Consider the following 20,622-nt stretch of genomic DNA (forward strand, 5'->3'; position numbering starts at 1 on the left):
AATAAACCTCTATCTTGAGCTTTTATATTTGGATGGCAAATTACAAGGCCATAATTTAATTCTTCTTTGAATATATTACGAACAGCTGCATTAACTCGTTTACGAGTCGAATTGATAGCCACCTGATTTTCTGCCAAGTGCCAGTATCTACGACGCAAAATTTCACTCCATACCAAGGAGAGATTTGGCAATAACACATGTAATTGCATAATGTCCAACCTTATGTGCTCAATAAACTCTTTTCCTTTGAATAACCCCAAATCGTTAGAACCCCAAATGTATGATCAAAATTTGTGGAGGGGGATAACATCTAAGATTTCATCCCTCGCTGTAATCCGAGGTTTTGACCCCCAGGTCTTCTCTTAATGCTTCTGGCCGCCCAATATACAATAAACTCATCATAGATACCAGGAACAAATTTTGTAAATACGCCAGACGCGCGTTTCGTCTAAATAAAGGCAACAGTAGTATACCGCTGTTCAAAACTCATAAATCTATGGACAATAAACAAAATTGGGATAACAAACATAAACTGAGGGAAACGCATTAAATATTAGAGGGGAACAACGACACAACATTAAAATGTAACACACACAGCAACGGACTAAAAAAGACTCATCAGTGACGCTCGAATCCAAAAAAGTTAAAAAGGCCAAATAAAGTACGAAGTTGAAGAGCATTGCGGACCAAAATTCCTAAAAGTTTTGCCAAATACAGCTAAGGTGATCTTTGCCTCAGGTAGAAAAGCCTTGGTATTTAAAAAAAATTACAAATTTTTGTAAACAGTTAATTTATAAATATAACCATATCAATGATAATTCATGTCAGGACAAACATGCCGACTACTGGGCTGGTGATACCCTCGGGGAAATAAATCTCCACCAGCAGTGGCATCGACCCAGTGGTAGTAAATAAAGTCATCATAGATACCAGGACCAAATTTTGTAAATACGCCAGACACGCGTTTCGTCTAAAAACAACAGATGATCCCATGACCCAAACTTGACGGGGTTCTACAATGACAAAAATTCTTAAAAGTACTGTTCTGTTTAAACCTATTAAAATACAGCTTCGAAGATCTTCGTATCTATAAAAACGACCAAATCCGAATGAAACTCGTGTATGCATCAGAAACCAACTTCTTAATTTCTGAATCTATAATGCGATGCTCCGCCTATTCTAAACGAATGTGATTGGATCTGGTCTTTAACGCCACAAAAATACAGAGTTTTCTTAAGTATAGAAATAAACTGAAAACGAGTCAATGGAGACCCATTGAAATGTAAATACAAGGGTTTGTCAGTAGCAGGATATCTTATTCCCAAAAAAGAACGCAACATGCTCACAGGACAAAGATCTGCCTCCCTTTGAGGAAAAACCAAAGTCTTTGAAATACCTCTCTGTTCAGTTTTCGAACTGCAAATCTTCAAATGCAATTCATATTTACTATTTGAAAATTTCAATGACAGACCATTAATGAAAATTGTGTGGGCTCCGATATCTGTACTCGTATCGGCCGTGAGCCTATTCTTAATAAAGCAAAAAATGCAAAACTAAAAGCAGAAGCAAACAGACAAGATTCATAATGAGAAGAGCAAACGGATGGGAGTGATCGTTTAATTTTGTGCAAACATCCTAAAGTAACAGGATCGCGAATATCCGATAATTTTGAACTCTGCCTTCGAACTCCCTCTAACATTTTAGAAACTATAAAAGTACATGTAGTGTCAGTTACACCCAATAACTTATGTTTATGGCTAATCCCGGATAGGTATGTATTGATTGTAGATGATGTTAAACCAGAATACGATAAGTTAGCTATAAAACGAGTTATCACATGAATTTGTATAGGCCATGATACATTTAAGTCATATTCCTTGCTAAACTTTGCTAACGACTCTAGAGCTGTCTTGTAAGTTTTCCATGTATTTTTTGCCATCGAAGAATGTACCAATTTTTTAACTTCCACGTCTAGAATTTCCATAGTAGGCTTGGCATTGGAGTAGGTTTCTTGTCTGCTTGTGGTGCTAACTGTCTGAAAAGCTGCCAATGACAACGAGACAAAGCGTCAGCAATTACATTCCGGCTACCCGAAATGTGCTGAGCCTTTATCAAAATATTATGTTTGAGGGAAATAAATACAAGTTTTCTTACTAAAATCATTACTCTAGCAGATTTTGATGACTTTTTATTCAAAATTGTTACAACTGACTGATATCAATATTAAACAATAACTTTTTATTCTCTAAAAATCTTAGACGATAAAATCATATAGGCTATTCAGATATATTCAGGTTCAGATTTCTGAATTTGATATTAACTTGGTATAAATTGTAATGCTTAGTATTAACAACGGGACTCTTTTAAATATATCATAGTTCGTTTCTGTGTGTGCAACATTTTTACGTTGTGTTTCCGTTGTGTCGTTTGTTTTCTCCTATATTTGAGTGTAAATTCACATTACTATAAGACGTGTCACGGTACTTTTCTATCCCAAATTCATGTATTTGGTTTTGATGTTATATTGGTTATTCTCATCGGATTTTGTCTAATGCTTAGTCCGTTGCTGTGTGTGTTTAATTTTAATGTTGTGTCGTTGTTCTCCGCTTATATTTCATGCGTTTCCCTCAGTTGTAGTCTGTTACCCCGATTTTGTGTTTTGTCCATAGATTCACGAGTTTTGAACAGCGGTATACTACTGTTGCCTTTAATTAAAGACATAGCATTACAAATTAAGGGCTAAAGTATTCATAACCACGACACTTAAAGTTAGTAAAGTGTGAATGAAAATAAAATTATTTTCTTTATGAATTGCTTTTGTGCAGACAGTAATTTTTATTGAGTATTAAAAGGTAACACTGTAATACCGAAATACAAGGTGAATTCCAAAAGTGGAAGTTCACAAAAAGAAGACAAAATCAAACATTATCAACCAACAGACCGAGTGAAGCACAGCAGTCGTATTCCTGACTTGGTACATGAATTTTTCTGAAACAAAATATGCACCAGAGAAAAATCAATCATGTGACAAAACAAAAATCAATCAAAAATCCCAGAGTATACAATGTAAATTAAACAGAGACGCCAAGAAAAAAGTTGTTGTAGTAAATAGTTTCTAAGACGCCTTTTTTTAATATAAAAAATTGACAAAAACACCGTAAGATAGTGGTTTTAAGTTGATTGCTTTAACGAATATTTTTTATATAAACTTTTCTGAAAAAAAGAACAAATTAAAAAAAAAGATACATACAAGAGTAAACTAAATTGTAATAATACTGTAAAAACCTCTTGTGGCCGAATCGCACCTCAGGACCCACCAACACCTCGAAGGCCCAAAGTAAAATCCCGATAGTTGGATGACTAGCACGTGAACACATAAAAGAAAATAAAAAAAAAAATCAATAAAAAATACAAAACCTCATATAAATTTGGGAACCAGGACCATCTTGTATTACTTGTTAAGTAGCACTGAATATTTATTCGCATCTTTGATCCTACTTAACTAAACTTCATGGAATTTGATAGACCATTCACCATTAACACATATTTGGTCGTTTGGTTGAGGTTTATTTTTACTTTATTGGTAACACGATCGTAACACTATGGAATGAAGCAACCATATCTATCAAAGCCATACAACATTCTCATATTTCATAATTAAGATGACCTTTTCGTTGTAAAGAATTTGGTTGCTAAAATGAATACTCGTTTTATCTAATAACACGGAATCCCATCATTAATCACAATTTGTGAGCGAGAAAGACTTACACTTTAGTTAATATACAACCTGCCAATTTTAACTTTTCACTTTGGATGTGAAGCTTTTTATATAAAATGGAGAAAGTCATCTAGTTCTTCGGCTTGAGTAAAAAGTGCAATGTCTATGTACTAGACTAGACGCAGTACAAAATACATTTACATTTTGGTTATATACAGTGTTAATTTTAAATTCTAACTTTCGATGTTAAGCTTTTTAAATATAATGGAGATTTCAAGTAGTTGTGTATTCTTCCTCTTGAGTAAAGTTCAATTTATATCTATTAAAACTTAACGCAGTACAACATACAATCATTTAACCCTTTCATGAAGACAACTAGTTGACGGCATTAAAGCCTTCATCCGGACGAACTGCAACAAAGATAGAATGGCGTATTTATTTTGCATTAGTTTTACGCCGTTTGATTGATTTACGAAGAGTTCCTATCAGTTGACGAGATTATTGAAATACGATGAAATGAGAAACACTGTTTTAACATTTTCTTTGTTTATATTATAGGCTGTCACAAGAAAAATTCAATTACGGAAAAGAAATTTGTCATTTTGCTTTCATCACAGTGAGACGTATTCGTTAGTTGCAGGTTGTTGGCAATTTTATTTGGAAGAAGACGTACATCCTTGTTTTTACATAAGATCATGATATGAAATGATTTGTTTAAATTATATTAATGTTTTCAAACTTGTAGTAACACATTCCCCTTATCTTCCTCATTTTGCAAGTGTAATATTTGATGAACATCCTTATTCCTTGATTCATGTTTGTACCAGGACTGAACAGGTTTGTTTTTATTTGTGTGTTTTCATTAAGAAAAGGTCTAAGGTAGAGATTATATACATTTTGTGGTCAACCGTACACCCTTTTAAATGAGAAAAACTTGAACCGTATAAAAAAGGAGCGAAAGATACCAGAGGGACATTCAAACTCATAGATCGAAAATAAACTGACAACGCCCTAGCTAAAAAAGAAAAAGGCAGAAAGACACATAGTACATATAAATAGTATAAAAAGTCCTGACATGAAAAATATGATGAGATTGTTACCTTACTGTGATGTCTGTATTGTTAATGCTGTAAATATTAAAATAATGTCCACAGGCACAGTAACCAATCAGCTTTATTCTATGCCATATGTACAATAAATTAGTCACACAGATATAAAATTATTCGACTGATTGAACAATCATTAGTTATTTGATACCAAGGACAAAAAACGACTCTACAATGACAGAGCACCTCTTAAAACATGGCATTGTTTTTTAAATTTCACCTTTTATAGCAATCAAAATTTTTAAAAAATAATGTAGAAAACAGAAGTACCAGTTACAAAACATTGACTCAGATGGAAAAATGAAAGAGATGAAAAAATACCAGAAGACAAAGTAATAAAGGCAATTGTTGCTTGTTCCTGAATCTTATTTATTTTATGTATTTAAATTGTATTTTTGATTTATTGAAATGAAATATTGTTTAAACTTGAAAATAATATTTAAGTTAAACAAATAATCTGAAAGATATTCAATTTCAGTCTGTCCAATAAAAACGTCTTGTATATAAATATATTGTAAGATAAGCTGCTATACGTCTTACATTCGTCCTTAATTATCCCCTTTTAGTGAAACTAGTTTGTCTAGCAAAATTTTGGGTGAACTTACATTCAGTATACCAAGTATTTGGTTACCCTATATTATTTAGTTAAATGTACTGTATTGGTCACTCATATAATTTCAATTCAGTCACCTTATTTCTTTATTTTCACAGGGAAAAAGTGCAATTTATTTCCTTTAGCATTACTTGAATAAAAAAATGTATGTTGCTCTTCAACTTTATACTTGTTTGGCTTTATATTTTTTTTTGTCTGAGCGTCATTGATTGGTCTTATGTAGACGAGACACGCGTCGGGCGTATCAATTGATAAGCCTGGTACCCTTGATAACTATTAGTAATTATTTAGATAAAAAAGAACTAGATTACTTTTGCTTCAAAATACATAAATAAGATGGAAGATCTACTGAAGTTATTTATTGGTGAATGATATTGTCGTGGTAAATAACATTCTAACTGCTTGAAAACAAAAGGTAAACAATTAATGTTTTCTGTTTTGTCTGTCGCCATGTTATGTGCTCAAAGGTATTTACTGAACCGTATCCTAGATATATACTTTATATTTCTTTTCAGCAAAATTGGATTCTAAAAGTGTTTAACAAACATGAATTGTTACAAAACCGTTAAGTTTTGACCGAAATAAACATTTAATATACCAATTAGTTAAATTTATTAAATTTTAGTATGACTGTTGCGGTTTTCGGTTTTTTTTTTTTATCATTGTTGCTTTTATATAGTTACTATACATTAATGTACTCTGTGGGGTTCTTATGCGTTTCTTTCAACGTTGTTCTTCATTGTTTATATCCTATTTATAGTTAATATCAAGGTGTTGATTACTGGATTGTAAATAATTGATGGTTTTTCAGTTAGTGAAGATTAACGTTTTATTTATTGTACGTTTATTCAGTTTGAGTCTACCATCTTGGTAAGGTAGTGTGAAGCTTGGTAGACTGTTATTCATCTTTTAAGGTTTCCAGTCCGTCTTAAAACAGTAATTCGGAAAGGATCATATAATAGCATGATATAATAGCATGATATGTTATCATGGAACCTTTCATTCTACCATGTCAATTATTATAGTTATATGTAATGCCATAGGTCTTAACCATTTATTGTTAATGAGTTTGTGCCAATAAAAATATTTGTATTTGTATTTGTATAAATGAATTAAGTTTGACTGAAAAAGTTTTTTACTGTGTCCCAGTATAATTTTAATCAGATGTCAGGCAAATTGTTTTTCTATTTGTTAGATTCTTTCCCCATGACATAGTTTGTAGTTTCTTGGATAACGTATACTTCACATCGCTATGGTTGGGTGTAAATATGATACGCTATCGCAATATAGCACTGTTTTCTACTTTAACCCCCATCTAGAGGATATCTTGAAGTGAGGTGTGAGCTGATTTTTTGAAGTTTCGTTTATTTTTTTTTAGGGATTTGGGGTCATAAGTAAGTACATCATACTCCTTTTGTCAATTCAAATCAGATTAAACATGTTGGCATTATATATCATTATATTTAAAATTTTGGACAAACAATACACCAAAACAAACAGATAATATTTCCAATGTTTATAACGTAATAATTGCAAGATGAAAAAAAAAAAAAAAAAAAAAAAGCAGATATCATGTTATCGCAAATGACCAATAAGGTTTACAATTTTGTTAACAAAATACAAATAAAGGCAACAGTAGTATACCCCTGTTCGAAAGTCATCAATCGATTGAGAGAAAACAAATCCGGGTTACAAACTTAAACTAAATGAGGAAAACAACGAAACAACAGAAACACTCAAGTGCAATAAAAAAACTTCGTGTACGTTAAGTTGCTCCAAATAAAAGTCTTTTAAATGACTTAAGTAATTAATTCTTCTTACTTTAACATAAGAATAGAAAATTTAAAAAAATGGAAATACAACTTCAAACGATAAAAGATTTGATAATATCCGATAGGAATTTCAAATACAAAAGCTTAAACATGTATTGTAATGATATTATATCATGCTCCTTGTGAGCCCGTTTTATGGAAATAAAGCATCTTCTTCTTCTTCTGTACCAATATCAATACCAAACTTCAAAGTAAATTTAAAAGGATAAAGCAAGTCATTAAATGAACACTCGACTATAACAATCAAGGGAGTGAGTAGAAAACAACTGATTGACTTATATGCACAACTATCCTTTAAAAACCCAACCTGTAATAACAATTGGTATGCCTCTATAAATATTGAACTTGATGTCAAATATCTGTTAACATAAGTTGTTTTGTTCTGAGCATTTTGAAAAATTGAACATGTAGTTGTTTTAAAAATAAGCAGTGGTTATCTTCAGTTTTTGTCCGCACTGTGCAAGTTTTGAAACAGTTAAGAACAGTAATCTGTCTAAGAAGGATTCTTCGATGTAGAATAAATCATTTAACTCTTAAATATAGTTATAAATTATAACACCGATAGCAATAATAAAAACTTGCCCACTTTATTTTAGTGTATATGAATCCCCATTTGTTATACATGCTTTTATTTTTTTAATGCTTTGTGACACTTCTTACGCGTTAAATTTGTACTTAAACAGACAAACTGACATATTATGTAAGTAACAGTGTTACAGGCGTTCAGCATTATTCAACGTGCAATTTATCAACAATTACATTTGTATAAAGTGCCAAGTGAAGCTATTATGACGTAAAGGGATTTTATATGTCGACACCATAATGCATTTCCCAGACTTTTGAATAATACGTCAAAATCATATGGTTTATTATGTTATCCAAACTGATTTCAGAGTTGTCTAATCATGTATTCATATCATATCTAAATGATAAATAATGTTTTGTACATACTAATGTGTATGTATTTACAACAACCACGTATACCTCCTTTAACTGGTTACTGATAACTTGAATAGAGCCAAAATGCGGTATACAATATGACAAACAAGACGTTATTTTTAGACAAACACAGGAACATCTATACCGCTTCCGAAAATATAAGAAATTCAACAGTATAATTGACCATCATTCAGGTAAACACAATCAATAAATTATATTTATAAGATTTCAACCACTGGAAACGATCCAGAAACAACACGGTCAATCGCATGAAAATTTCAGTCAAATGATCGAACTGTCTTGGATAAAACGACAGCAGACATCATACAACCTGGATCTTAATAACAATATAACGGGACAAGTTATTATATATCTAAAACCTTATCTGTTGATATCATTATTATCGTTGATAAAAGACAATGTGAAGTGTAATATTGGGTATCACGGCAAACGTATCAATCGACATCAACGAACTAAAAATCTTATTTACTATACACTTGCTGATATTAATATTTAGAAACAATTGTAGGCATCAAGTATGATGCTAACTGGTTCAAATACCAATAAGTAAACCTACATTGTCTTATCGGGGCCTTTTATAGCTGACTATGCGGTATGGGCTTTGCTCATTGTTGAAGGCCGTACAGTAACCTATAGTTGTTAATGTCATTTTGGTCTTTTGTGGATAGTTGTCTCATTGGCAATCATACCACATCTTCTTTTTTATATTAAATTTTCAATGAAAGTGACACAATCTCGTTCTTCGTCTCACTTTATTAATATTTAATTTTTTTGTCACCATAAGACGTTTCCGAGTATTGGTATACATTAATACGTACCATTCAAAACTTTATACCTCCCTATTTTGATACACATGACCACATATTATTTCGTATACATACACAAAAAACTGGAAGTAACATCAGACGTCTGTGTAGAAAATACTACTACTCTGACATGAGAATCGCCGAATTTAAGATATGATATTGCCATGTTATTACATTGGACCTTAAATTATCGTTCAAAACCAATGAATTAAATTCATTTCAAAGAATTGGACAACATTTAAACCATATCGTCCACCATCTAAGATAGATTAGAAACAATTTTATCAGATCACAAAATACGCTCTTTCATCTTATTATACATATTAATGCGAAAGGGAAAAACTGATATATAATGTCAAAAAAAGTCACAATAGTGTTGTTCGAGGCCAAAATATTTTAAAATATCACTTTATTTTCAAATTCAAAATAAAAACTGAATAAATATATACTGGGTAGCATCCCGAATCAGATTATTGACGGTAGCTTTCAATTCTTTCACAAATTTGATAAAGAATTAGATAAACACAAATATTGATACGTTAGTGCAACTGGTGTCCGATCCTATTTGTCTCATTAAGCTAATAAAATAGTGAGATAAACTTATAAATATCTGTTCTTTTTATCATCAGTTTTATGATCACCCACACTTGACGTTTTAAAGTTTTGTAGGAGTTCGGTATTTTTGTTATTTCACTACCGCCAACTAAAGTGATGTATGATGGATCAGTTTTTAATTGTCGAATAAGGAACTGGTAATGTGTCGTTGTTATGAAAAATCATTAGATGTTTTAATTTATTAAGCAAATTACCACTTTCTGATTTATACCTTCGAACAACGGTATACTACTGTTGCGCCTTTATTCTACTTTGAATAAAGCTAACATTCGTAGTTGGTATAAAAAGCAATCGTTATGATATTAAACCAACTATTTGTCACACCTTAATCTCATAATGATAACTAAAAAGTAACGTTTCATTTAGATTCTTTTCTTATTTGTAAAATAACTATTTAGATGGCGGTTCTCTATTACGGTTTACAAATATGATCATGAACACTACAGTATATACAACAATAAAGGTTCATGGTAATACAAATTACATATGATCATAGAATTTACATCAAATATTAACATCAAGCAAATAAATTACAACAATTTTCTACGAATACTAAAAGCTTTTTCTAAATATTCATAAATGTTGTGACCTGTTTTATGTTTTCTACACTCAATAGGTCAAGTTGTTTCAAGGCAATTGGTGTATGGAATTGTCAGTTCTGCATTAAAGTGACTTTAAAAAAAATATTAGAACAAAACATAACTAGATATGTCATTGGGTTTGTACTTAGAACGCAACATGCCGGGGGCAATATGTTGCACAGGATCTTATTTCCCTTCCGTTGCTCAGTCTTGTTTTCTATGGTGTGTTTTGTATATATTGTTTGTCTTTTGTGTCTTTTTCTAAATGGCGGTGTCTGCTCCATTGTTAATTATTAGTTTGAATTTCCCTTTTGCATTTTTCGCCTTTCTTTTAGATAAAAGTTAGTATTGAAAAAAAAATTATTTTATTACTGGAAGTCACAATGTAAAAAGTACAAGTTTGATACATATTCAAATCCGTTTTATGACATCACGAATATAAATTTCTACACAGACAATGAATTTCCGTAAATGTTGACGCAATTCAATATGACTCCCTATTAAAATTTCGTGGCTTCTTTATGAGAGGATATGATTTTACATTTGATCTGTAGATTAATGATGATGAGTTATATCGTGCAAGCAATTTTTACATCCGTCGAGAATCATTTTCTGATTTCTAGGCCTATAGCTTGAAATTTGACTCATTGTACAAGGAAAATATTCGTCACACGTGTCTTGACCTCTATGGAATAGAATAATCCTTCATTTAGTATCCAGCTTGACAATGTTTAGTTGTAGTTGATTAACAATTCTTCGCTTCCTCTTTGTCCATACTATCAACTTTTACAACACTTAATTTACCCAAAAAAAATGTCCATGTCTTTTCTGAGCTTCTATAAAATGGGAATGGTTGTATTGGTCTGCGGCTTGCTTATACAAGGTTGAAGGTTGTAAGCAACTGTCACCTCTATCATGCACTTATAATCAAACTCGTCGAATCTGCGTAAAGGTATGCAAATCCTGCACATGTGAAACGTATTTCTCATGTAAGTACAGAGCTATTGATAGGTCTAATGAGGGTCATGTCATATTAAAGGAAAACAAGACTGATTTCTGGTTACTGTTGTAACACATATTTTTGTCATCTGTAAAAAAGGCATTCCTTATTTCCCGAAAGTATGACTCCAACTTCACCACCTGGAACCCATGGATTGATAGCTGTTTTGTCAGCAGAAACCCTTAAGCAAGAAAATCAAGAAAAAGTGCCAAATAAGGAATGTCATATCAACTGGTCGACAAGTAATGCATATACAGGCACTGATGAAATGTTGTTGCTTAGCAATATACAGTTCACTATTAGGAAGCTGAAGTCGTCCTTTTGGTTCTAAAACGAATATTTTGTAAAGAGATGAGTCGACTTAACTTTAGCTGGTGTATCCTTAATCATAAATAACATCATATATATAGCGGAACGTGAAGCAAAAGGATAATGATGGCTTCTTTGTATTCTTCCTTGAAAAAAAAAACTTGTATGAAGTCTGCCTCATAATAAAAGAGAGACAAGTCAACAAGATGAGGAGCACAGTTGGTTTCCATTGGAATGTCGTTTTTAAATTGGTTAAAACCTTGTCCCCCAAACGTTACCAATATGTAATTGTTCAGGGAATTAAACCTCTTTCCGTTTTAGAGTATTACTATTTTTGAATCGCAGAGATTCTGAAAGTTAAGGTACCATAGGGATATTCAAATTTAGTAATAAAAAATAAACTGACAACGTCATGGCACGAAAAGAGAAACATCAAAACAAACGATCAACAATACGCACTTGGAGTCATGTTAGGTGCTTCTGAAGGGAAAGCATATCCTGCTCCACAACTGGCACCTATCGCTTTGTTCTTGTGAGTACAAATTCGGTGATAATTCTTATTCGGTTGGTCATTTTCGGAGAAAAGGCGACGGGATTGTTGTAACGACAATTGGACCATATCCGCTGTTATCTGTAAAACAGATATTCCATTACAGTCAAGCAGCTCGGGATTGGGTCTTAAAACTTTACAAAGTATTTCAAAGTCACATATGATTTGTCTCTCCTAAAAATAAAAGATTTTTGTTTGTAAGTTTCTTAATCGTTTTTATGAAACGAAGAGGGTCAACGTCTTTGAATTTGTTTTGTAAGTATATGAAGAGAAAACTTGTGTTAAGGATAGAAAATTCAGAAGTGTTTAAACTATTGGAAGAGGAACGAAACTTTGTTTGAAATAATTCTGTGAGATCTTTGGAATTTTAGGCATCAACATCTGATTCACATTGTCCTTCGACTAGGAAATTTCAAAATAACATTTTAACCAAGCTTTGATGGCTTCCGTAAAATTTACGAAGGGATGACTTCATATTCACCAATTGGAACTCTTGACTTAATAGCTTCATTGTGAGCAGCAACCCTCTATCAAGGAAATCATGATAGAAAATACACTCCCGGGAATATAGTATAAATTGGAGATATGCAGGCGCTGCTGCAATGTTGCTAAATAGAAATGAAAAGTTCACAATTGGGAAACTGAATTCGTCTTTTCTGTTGTAAAGTTTTGATTTCAACTGACCCCCATTGCCAACTTCTATATTTAAGTCAAGATATGAGGCAGCTTCACTGTATTTGTTGTATCCTTTAACACAAGTTCCATGGGATAGATACGTTCAACATAGTCACCAAATTGTGAATTATTCATCGAGAGAACATCATCTATATAGCGGAAAATAAAGTTAAGAAATATTGATAACTTCATTTCTTTATGAAGTCAGCCTATTAAGAATGGAGGAACAAATCGGAAAGAAGAGGGGCACAGTTGATTCCCATTGCAATGTCAAAAGTTTATTGAAAAAACACGTCCTCAACACGTAACAAATATGTGGTCAATCAGGAAACAAGCATCTTGTTTAAGGACAGTTTCAGACATTGTTTTGTTTGAATCAGATTGATTCTTACATAATAGAATTTATCCCTCCCGGAGACAAGATACGTGTATTTACGTCGGCCATTCTTTTTTTGTAAAACAGATAAAGCAATATCAGTTCTTTCAATTTGTCTTTTAGTTTTCAATAGGGAATGCTTGTGTAAAATACAGAATAGTCAACGTTTAGAAGAGTCTTGTCTGTTTGCATTTTGATTTTGCACGTACTGCTCATAATGTCTTTGCTTTACTTGTTCGAAGTGCTGTTTTGATAAACAACTTGTATGAATATTCTAACTTTTGTAAAATATTTTTAGTTTAATTAATCTTAGGGGTTAAACACTTTATAGTGAATAAAAATTTCTTTTATAAATCTATTTTCTGATGAAAGTATATGTTAAAAAAAGTATGATGAAATATAAAATCATACTTTTGAGTAAATTCGACAATGCTCAGTATGACAAGCATCATATATGAAGCCTTGCAATGAACACATAAATTAAATGATGTGTAATTTTGCAAAGATTCAGCGTCCTTAAAAGCTATTTTTAAATGTAAAACTGTTTATATTTGTACTCTTACAAAATCAGATTTATATATAGTTTGCGTGAAGCAAGATAATAAACTTATGGAAACAAATAAAGAAATCTAAAGATAACGAACAGAGTGTGTAATTCCATTTTATAAATAGTTTGCTTATGCAAGTATCAACTTGATGAAGTTCACATATTTGTTATTTTGCGATTATAACTCTCCTACAAAATATAGGAATTGGGGATTTTCAATATTAAAATTGCTAGACTTTTTTACTAAATCTTTTTAAACACGAAGTGAAAATGAATATCGATGCAAAAGTGGCATTTATTTAAAGAATTATTTGTCATTAGACAAGTATGTGCATATATAGTTAAAGTATGTGCATATATAGACAAGTATGTGCATATATAGAAAAAGTATGTGCATATATAAACAAAGTATGTGCATATATAGAAAAAGTATGTACATATATAGATAAAGTATGTGCATATACGTATAGACAAGTATGTGCATATATAGATAAAGTATGTGCATATATAGACAAGTATGTGCATATAAAGACAAAGTATGTGCATATATAGAAAAAGTATGTGCATTGAAGAAAAAGTATGTGCATATATAGAAATAAGTACATATAAGGCAGCTATGACGTTCATTAGGAATTAACCTTCTTCTTTTGCGCATCATTGAAATATTTTTTAACCTTTTTTTTTGATAAGCATGCCACTCTAATCATGATTGCTTTCCATTATGCTTAATAATACATAAACTACATGATATGTTAAAAAACGCCGAACAGACAAACAACGCTGATTGCTATACCTTACCACTCGAAACGCAACTTAATAAGGTCAGATCGGATTTTCAATTGTTCAGGCAATAACCTTGATTACTGTGAATCCTACAAATACTTAGGTGTCTGGAAGTACGAGTACATGACATCTAAAAATATGTAACGGAAATATCAAAAGCGGCAAGTCGTGCCCTATGAGCTTTAATGACAAATAAAGGCAACAGTAGAATACCAATGTTCAAAACTCATAAATCGATAGAAAAAAAACAAATCTGGGTCACAACCCAAAAGGCGTCTATGTTAGGTGGAATGACATATAAGGTTTACACTAAACTGTATACATCAATGGTAGAGCCAATTCCTCTCTATGGTAGTGGTATTTGGGGGCACTAAATCGTTAAGTGCCATATCGATAATTCAGAACAGGGCCTGTAAATTCTTTTTGTCCGTCGGAAAACGAACGTCTAATTTAGTGTCACGCGGCGATATGGGCTGGACGTCGTGCTTTACAAAACAGCGAATTAACTACTCTAGGCTTTTGTTTAGACTTTTACGCTCTGATCAACATAGAAACTGTAATAAAATACTGAAATGGACTTATATAAGGTATAAAAAGGGCTGGGCTTTCCAAGTGTACAAAACTGTTGATTTGCTAAACGTTAGAGATCTTGTGTACAATTTATCTGTATCTACAAAAACTGTTATGCGTACAATTAGCGAAAACTTAACTGTATTAGATAACACAGAATGGCACGAGGAAGTTTTTAATGATCGACATAACTCACAGAACGGAAACAAATTACGAACTTATAGGCACTACAAACAAAGTGTAAAAACCGAACAATATGTCCTTCTGACGTTTCAAAACTGAGCGTCGTACAATGGTTCTGTTTCGCTCCGGTTCACTTGCGTGTGAGACGGGCAGATACTCCAGGCCGCCTACACCAATTGAACACAGAATATGTGTGTTGTGCGAATATACAATAATACTTTTGGGTGAGTTCGACAAAGCTCAGCACGACAACCATTATATATGAAACCTTGCAATGAACACATTAATTAAATGTGTATTTTTTCACAGGTTCAGAGTCCTTAGAGGTCATTTTATATATAAAACTAGTTACTCCTACCAAAGATAATAAACTTATGGATACAAATAAAGAAATCTAGAGATAACGAACAGAGTGTTTAATTCCATTTTATAAACAGTGTGCTTATGCAAGTGACGACTTAATGAAGTTCACATATTTGTTATTTTGGGCTTATACAAAATATTGGGATGGACGATTTTCCATATTAAAAATACTAGACTGTTTTACTTAATATTTTTAACACGAAATGATAAATGAATATCGATGCAAAGGGGCATTTATTTAAAGAATTTTATTTCATCGATACAATATACAGTTATGGCCAGTAGAAAAAGGCGAATATCCAAAATTGTCAACACTTTTTTAAGCCTGAAAATTTTGGATATGTATATCGCATCTAAAAGGGGCCACCCACGTTTTATCATACCGAACGAACAGTGGAAGGGTCTTTTGAAAAAAGCACTTATCTTTCTGTATACTTACATATTTTCATTGCCAAAGTCTATATAAACTATAAGTATACATTTGAATTACATCAACATCAATAATACATACATAAACACAAAATATGTGACAGAATAGCAGAAGGTGTTGTAGTAATACACAAACATTATTTTAACATTTCAGTTCTAAGCTTAAAGATCTTAATATAAATTTCCCCAAATTACACTGGTCTTTTAAATTGTTTGTACTCATTAGTTTAATAAATGTGTACATCGACGGTTTTTTTCCAATAAAATGGCTTAATATAAATTGTTTTAAAACCTTAAAAAACGTGGACATTTGAGAATGAAATGAAACCCATCCTCTATATCGTTTTTACAAAAAGTACATGTTCTATTATTTCTTGTTATACCATAAAATCTTCCATTTACTATAGCTAAGTTGTGGCTACTTAATCTTATTTTTGGTTATACATTTTTTGTAAACAATTGGAATAGATTCGCATAAATAAAATTGCAGACAAAAATTATCTAACATATATTTATAATTAGAACATTTTGGAGAAGTATGCAACAGAGCATCAAGTTGTTTTTTTAGATAATCATACAAACGTTGCTTCATGACAGCAAAATATACATCAAGCAAGTCACAAATAAGGTTTTGGTTATACCATACATCACCTTAACCTATAACAACCAGTTCATTCTTTTTAAAATACAACCAGTTACACTTATTATTTGGACATCTCTCTAATAAGCAATATAAGTAATTATAAAAAAAATTCAATATACAGTTTGAAGTATTTAGTAATTTAAACCAATATTTGAAAATCTTACATTTTCTTGTTAAAATAAGAGGCAATCTACCTAGTTCTTGATATGTCATAACATTGTTAGTAGACAATTTAACACCAAGTATATTTTTTCAATAGTTCATGTGAACGCTCTCTATTGCCGGGGCTTTATGTGCACCCCATATTTCGCTTGCATAGCTCAATAAAGAATTTATATAAGTATCAAATAAAGGCAACAGTAGTATACCGCTGTTCAAAACTCGTAAATCTATGGACAAAACACAATATCGGGGTAACAAACTAAAACTGAGGGAAACGCATTAAATATAAGAGAACAACGACACAACATTAAAATGTAACACACACAGCAACGGACTAAGCATTAGACAAAATTCGATGAGAATAACCAATATAACATCAAAACCAAATACATGAATTTGGGATAGAAAAGTACCGTGACACGTCTTATAGTAATGTGAATTTACACTCAAATATAGGAGAAAACAAACGACACAACGGAAACACAAAGTAAAAATGTTACACACACAGAAACGAACTATGATATAACAATGACCATTTTCCTGACTTGGTACAGGACATTTTTAAAGAAAAAATGGTGGGTTGAACCTGGTTTTGTGGCATGCCAAATCTCGCACTTTAATGGCATTGTTAAATATAACATTAAAATGACAACATAATAATACAGGACTACAATACAAATAAATAGGAGAACGTATTAGGCAGAGAAACACATGAATAATAGATAACAAAAGGCATCAGGTTTAAAATTCAATACGTCAAAAACGCGCCTCGTCCACACAAGACTTACCAGTGACGCCCAGATATAAAAGTTCGAAAGTAAAAAAAAAGGTACAAAGTTGTACAGCTCTGAGGATCAAAAGTTGAAAAAGGTTGTGCCAAATACGGCTAGGGTTTTCTGCTGGTGATAAGAACATCCTTATTATTTAGAACAATTTATGCTATTACAAACAGTAAATTTTATCAAATGAATATAAAAGATTTACATGATAAAACTGACGTCTTAACTAATTACAGAAAACAAAACCCGAATACATAATACATTGAAGACCAACACAGAAAATAGACACACCCGACTTAGTCGAGGCCTCAACGCAAAAAGTCATAAAAATGACGTCATATACATAGTGGTGAAAAGGCACAAAAATTATGTCACGCAGACATTTGAATTTCTGAAAGAGCACAAAAATGACGTCACATTTGAAAAATTATATCTCAAAATTAAGAAAGAAATAGGATTGATTTAAGATTATAATAGAACTAAATACTGATATTACATTTAAACACAATGCACATTGCAATACTAATTAATAGCAATTAACTATATTATATAGAATGAAATTCAAAACAGTGTGGCTGTGGCCATTGATTGACACATTAAATTCATCCATTGACTGGGACAATTTACGTCGGAACGTTTGTCTGTAACGACCACTGTTCACGACGTACCTACGATAGACATTTAAACTGTGGGGTCACCAAAGGTTTCTTAACGCCTTTAATTATAAAATAATTCGAAAAATTAATCAGGAATAACCTTTTTTTTTTTTATATTTGATATAAATCAAAACATCGTGTTATTTCTCATTAATTTTTCGAATTACTAAATTAAGGTGTTGAGAACCTTTGGTGACCCCATAGTTTAAGTGTCTTTAAAAAGTACATAGTGAGCAGTGGTCGTTACATACAAACGTTCACCTAAATTGTCCCAGTCAATGGATAGATTTAATGTGTCAATCAATGGCCACAGCCACACTGTTTTGAATTTCATTCTATATGTCGTACAGATTACGTTGAACAAAATCAAAACTAATAAATGAAGGCGGTGATTAATTTTCTTTACCATAACACATGAATATAATAGAAAAGACGTCAACCAATTTGACAAAATCCGATGAAAATCACAAATACAACATCAAACTAAATACATGAATTTGGGATAGACAAGTACCGCAACACGTCTTATAGTAATGCGAATTCACACTCAGCAAAACAGTCACAATCGGGAATAAGTAACGTTCGGTAATTAAAAGATTAGACGACGTAATGACAAACCACAATCTACCATGTGGTAAAAATGTCCTTAGCTAGTTTGGTCAAAGACACATCGTATGGATCAACTAATTCGTGATGGTGTCCATAAAATTTACGGAGTGTCAATTTTAATCTGTCCTCCTCATAACTTTGTTGAAGCAATTTCTGTGTAAGGAGCACACAGGAAAATATAGGTTATTCAATGATAGAAGATAATCAATATATCGAAAAGTAAAATTAAAGAATTTCGCAAGGTGCTTTTTCTTTTTGTCTTTTAGAAGGTCCTGAATGAATTCTGCTTCATACGAGTACAAAAGCAAATCGGCCAGTAGTGGTGCACAATTAGTACCCATTGGAATACCGACAATCTGTTGAAATATAAATCCTCCAAACTCAACAAATATATTGTCGATCAAAAAGTCCAGCATTTTGATAATATCGTTTTCAGTATATTTTCTGAAAGATTCAGTGTGATTCTTCACAAAATATGAATTAGTGTAACCCAAAACCAGAAATTTGTATCTAAGATTTACATTTTTATAGAAATAGCTCTGTTTTTTGAGATGGTGAAGTCGATCTTTCAAATGAGCATTGGGAATAGTAGTGTATAGCGTAGAAAAATCAAAAGTATTTATGTTGCTGCAAAATTGCAAAGATTGTGATCGAAGATTAAGCAGTAGATCTTTCGAATTTTTGAGAATCCACATCTGGTTAACACCACTGGTAGAATACTAGTATATCTCATCACAATATTTTTGAAGCCCATTTTTAACTTTAGAAAGAATAGTAGTCAGTACTTTAGAAAGATGTTTAGTCGAACATTGTGAAGAACCAGCTATGTATCGTTCTTTATATGGAGTTTTGTGTAATTTAGGTATCCAGTATAAGGAAGGTAAATTTTCTTCGTTTTGTTTGGTGTTGATACCAAAAGAAAGAAGGACAGATTTATGATTTTGTAAAATTTCGTCCTTGGTAAATGATGTTAAAGAATATGTAGGGTTACCAGTAGTTTTATTTATTCCAAGCTCTGTTGTGAGACATTGCAAATAATGTTTTTTTTAAATATGAAGACAATATTATTGGAAGCTTTATCTGCTGGAACAACGACATTTTTGTCATGCAAAGAGGATTAAGCATCCACAACATCCTGATTCTTGAAAGGGTTAGTAACTCTTGTACTCATATTACATCGTAGTTTTTGTAGGCGCCTCTAAATGCATGATCGATTCAGACAAAGTGTCCAGTTCTGGTTCGTCTGGTTCGCGCTTTACCCATTTTCTTGCACAGTCCTCAACTGCATCCATCAGTAACTTGAAATTTTTTTTCAAGTTGGTGGGCTGGGGGATTCTATATTTTGGTCCCTTGGCTAACAACTCTCTAAGTTGTTTATTGGTAACGATGCCAAAGTCACCAGTAATAACATGACCAGCTGGACTATAATTGTATTGTGACAATGCACATGAGCAATCCGGAGGCTTGGATTTCGTATCTTTGAGGTTAAAGGCCTCTAAAACTCTCTTGTGGTTGAAAATCTTGGATTCAATAGACTTGGTGTAAGTATAAGAAATAACAGGTGTAGCTTTATTTTTGAAGTAATCGAGTATGGTTTTTTGTACAGATTTTTGATGGAAAATATTGTTAATATTTACAGCATCTAAACCTTTATTGGCGAATTCTACCTTAAAAAAATAACGTTGTTCCTCATTATTGGATGTAGTCGATACAGGTTTAAATAGTCTATGGTTAGCAATGTCCATGATTATTGGAAC

This window comes from Mytilus galloprovincialis, chromosome 1, assembly GCF_965363235.1.
Source record: "Mytilus galloprovincialis chromosome 1, xbMytGall1.hap1.1, whole genome shotgun sequence".
Taxonomy (NCBI): Eukaryota; Metazoa; Mollusca; class Bivalvia; order Mytilida; family Mytilidae; genus Mytilus; species Mytilus galloprovincialis.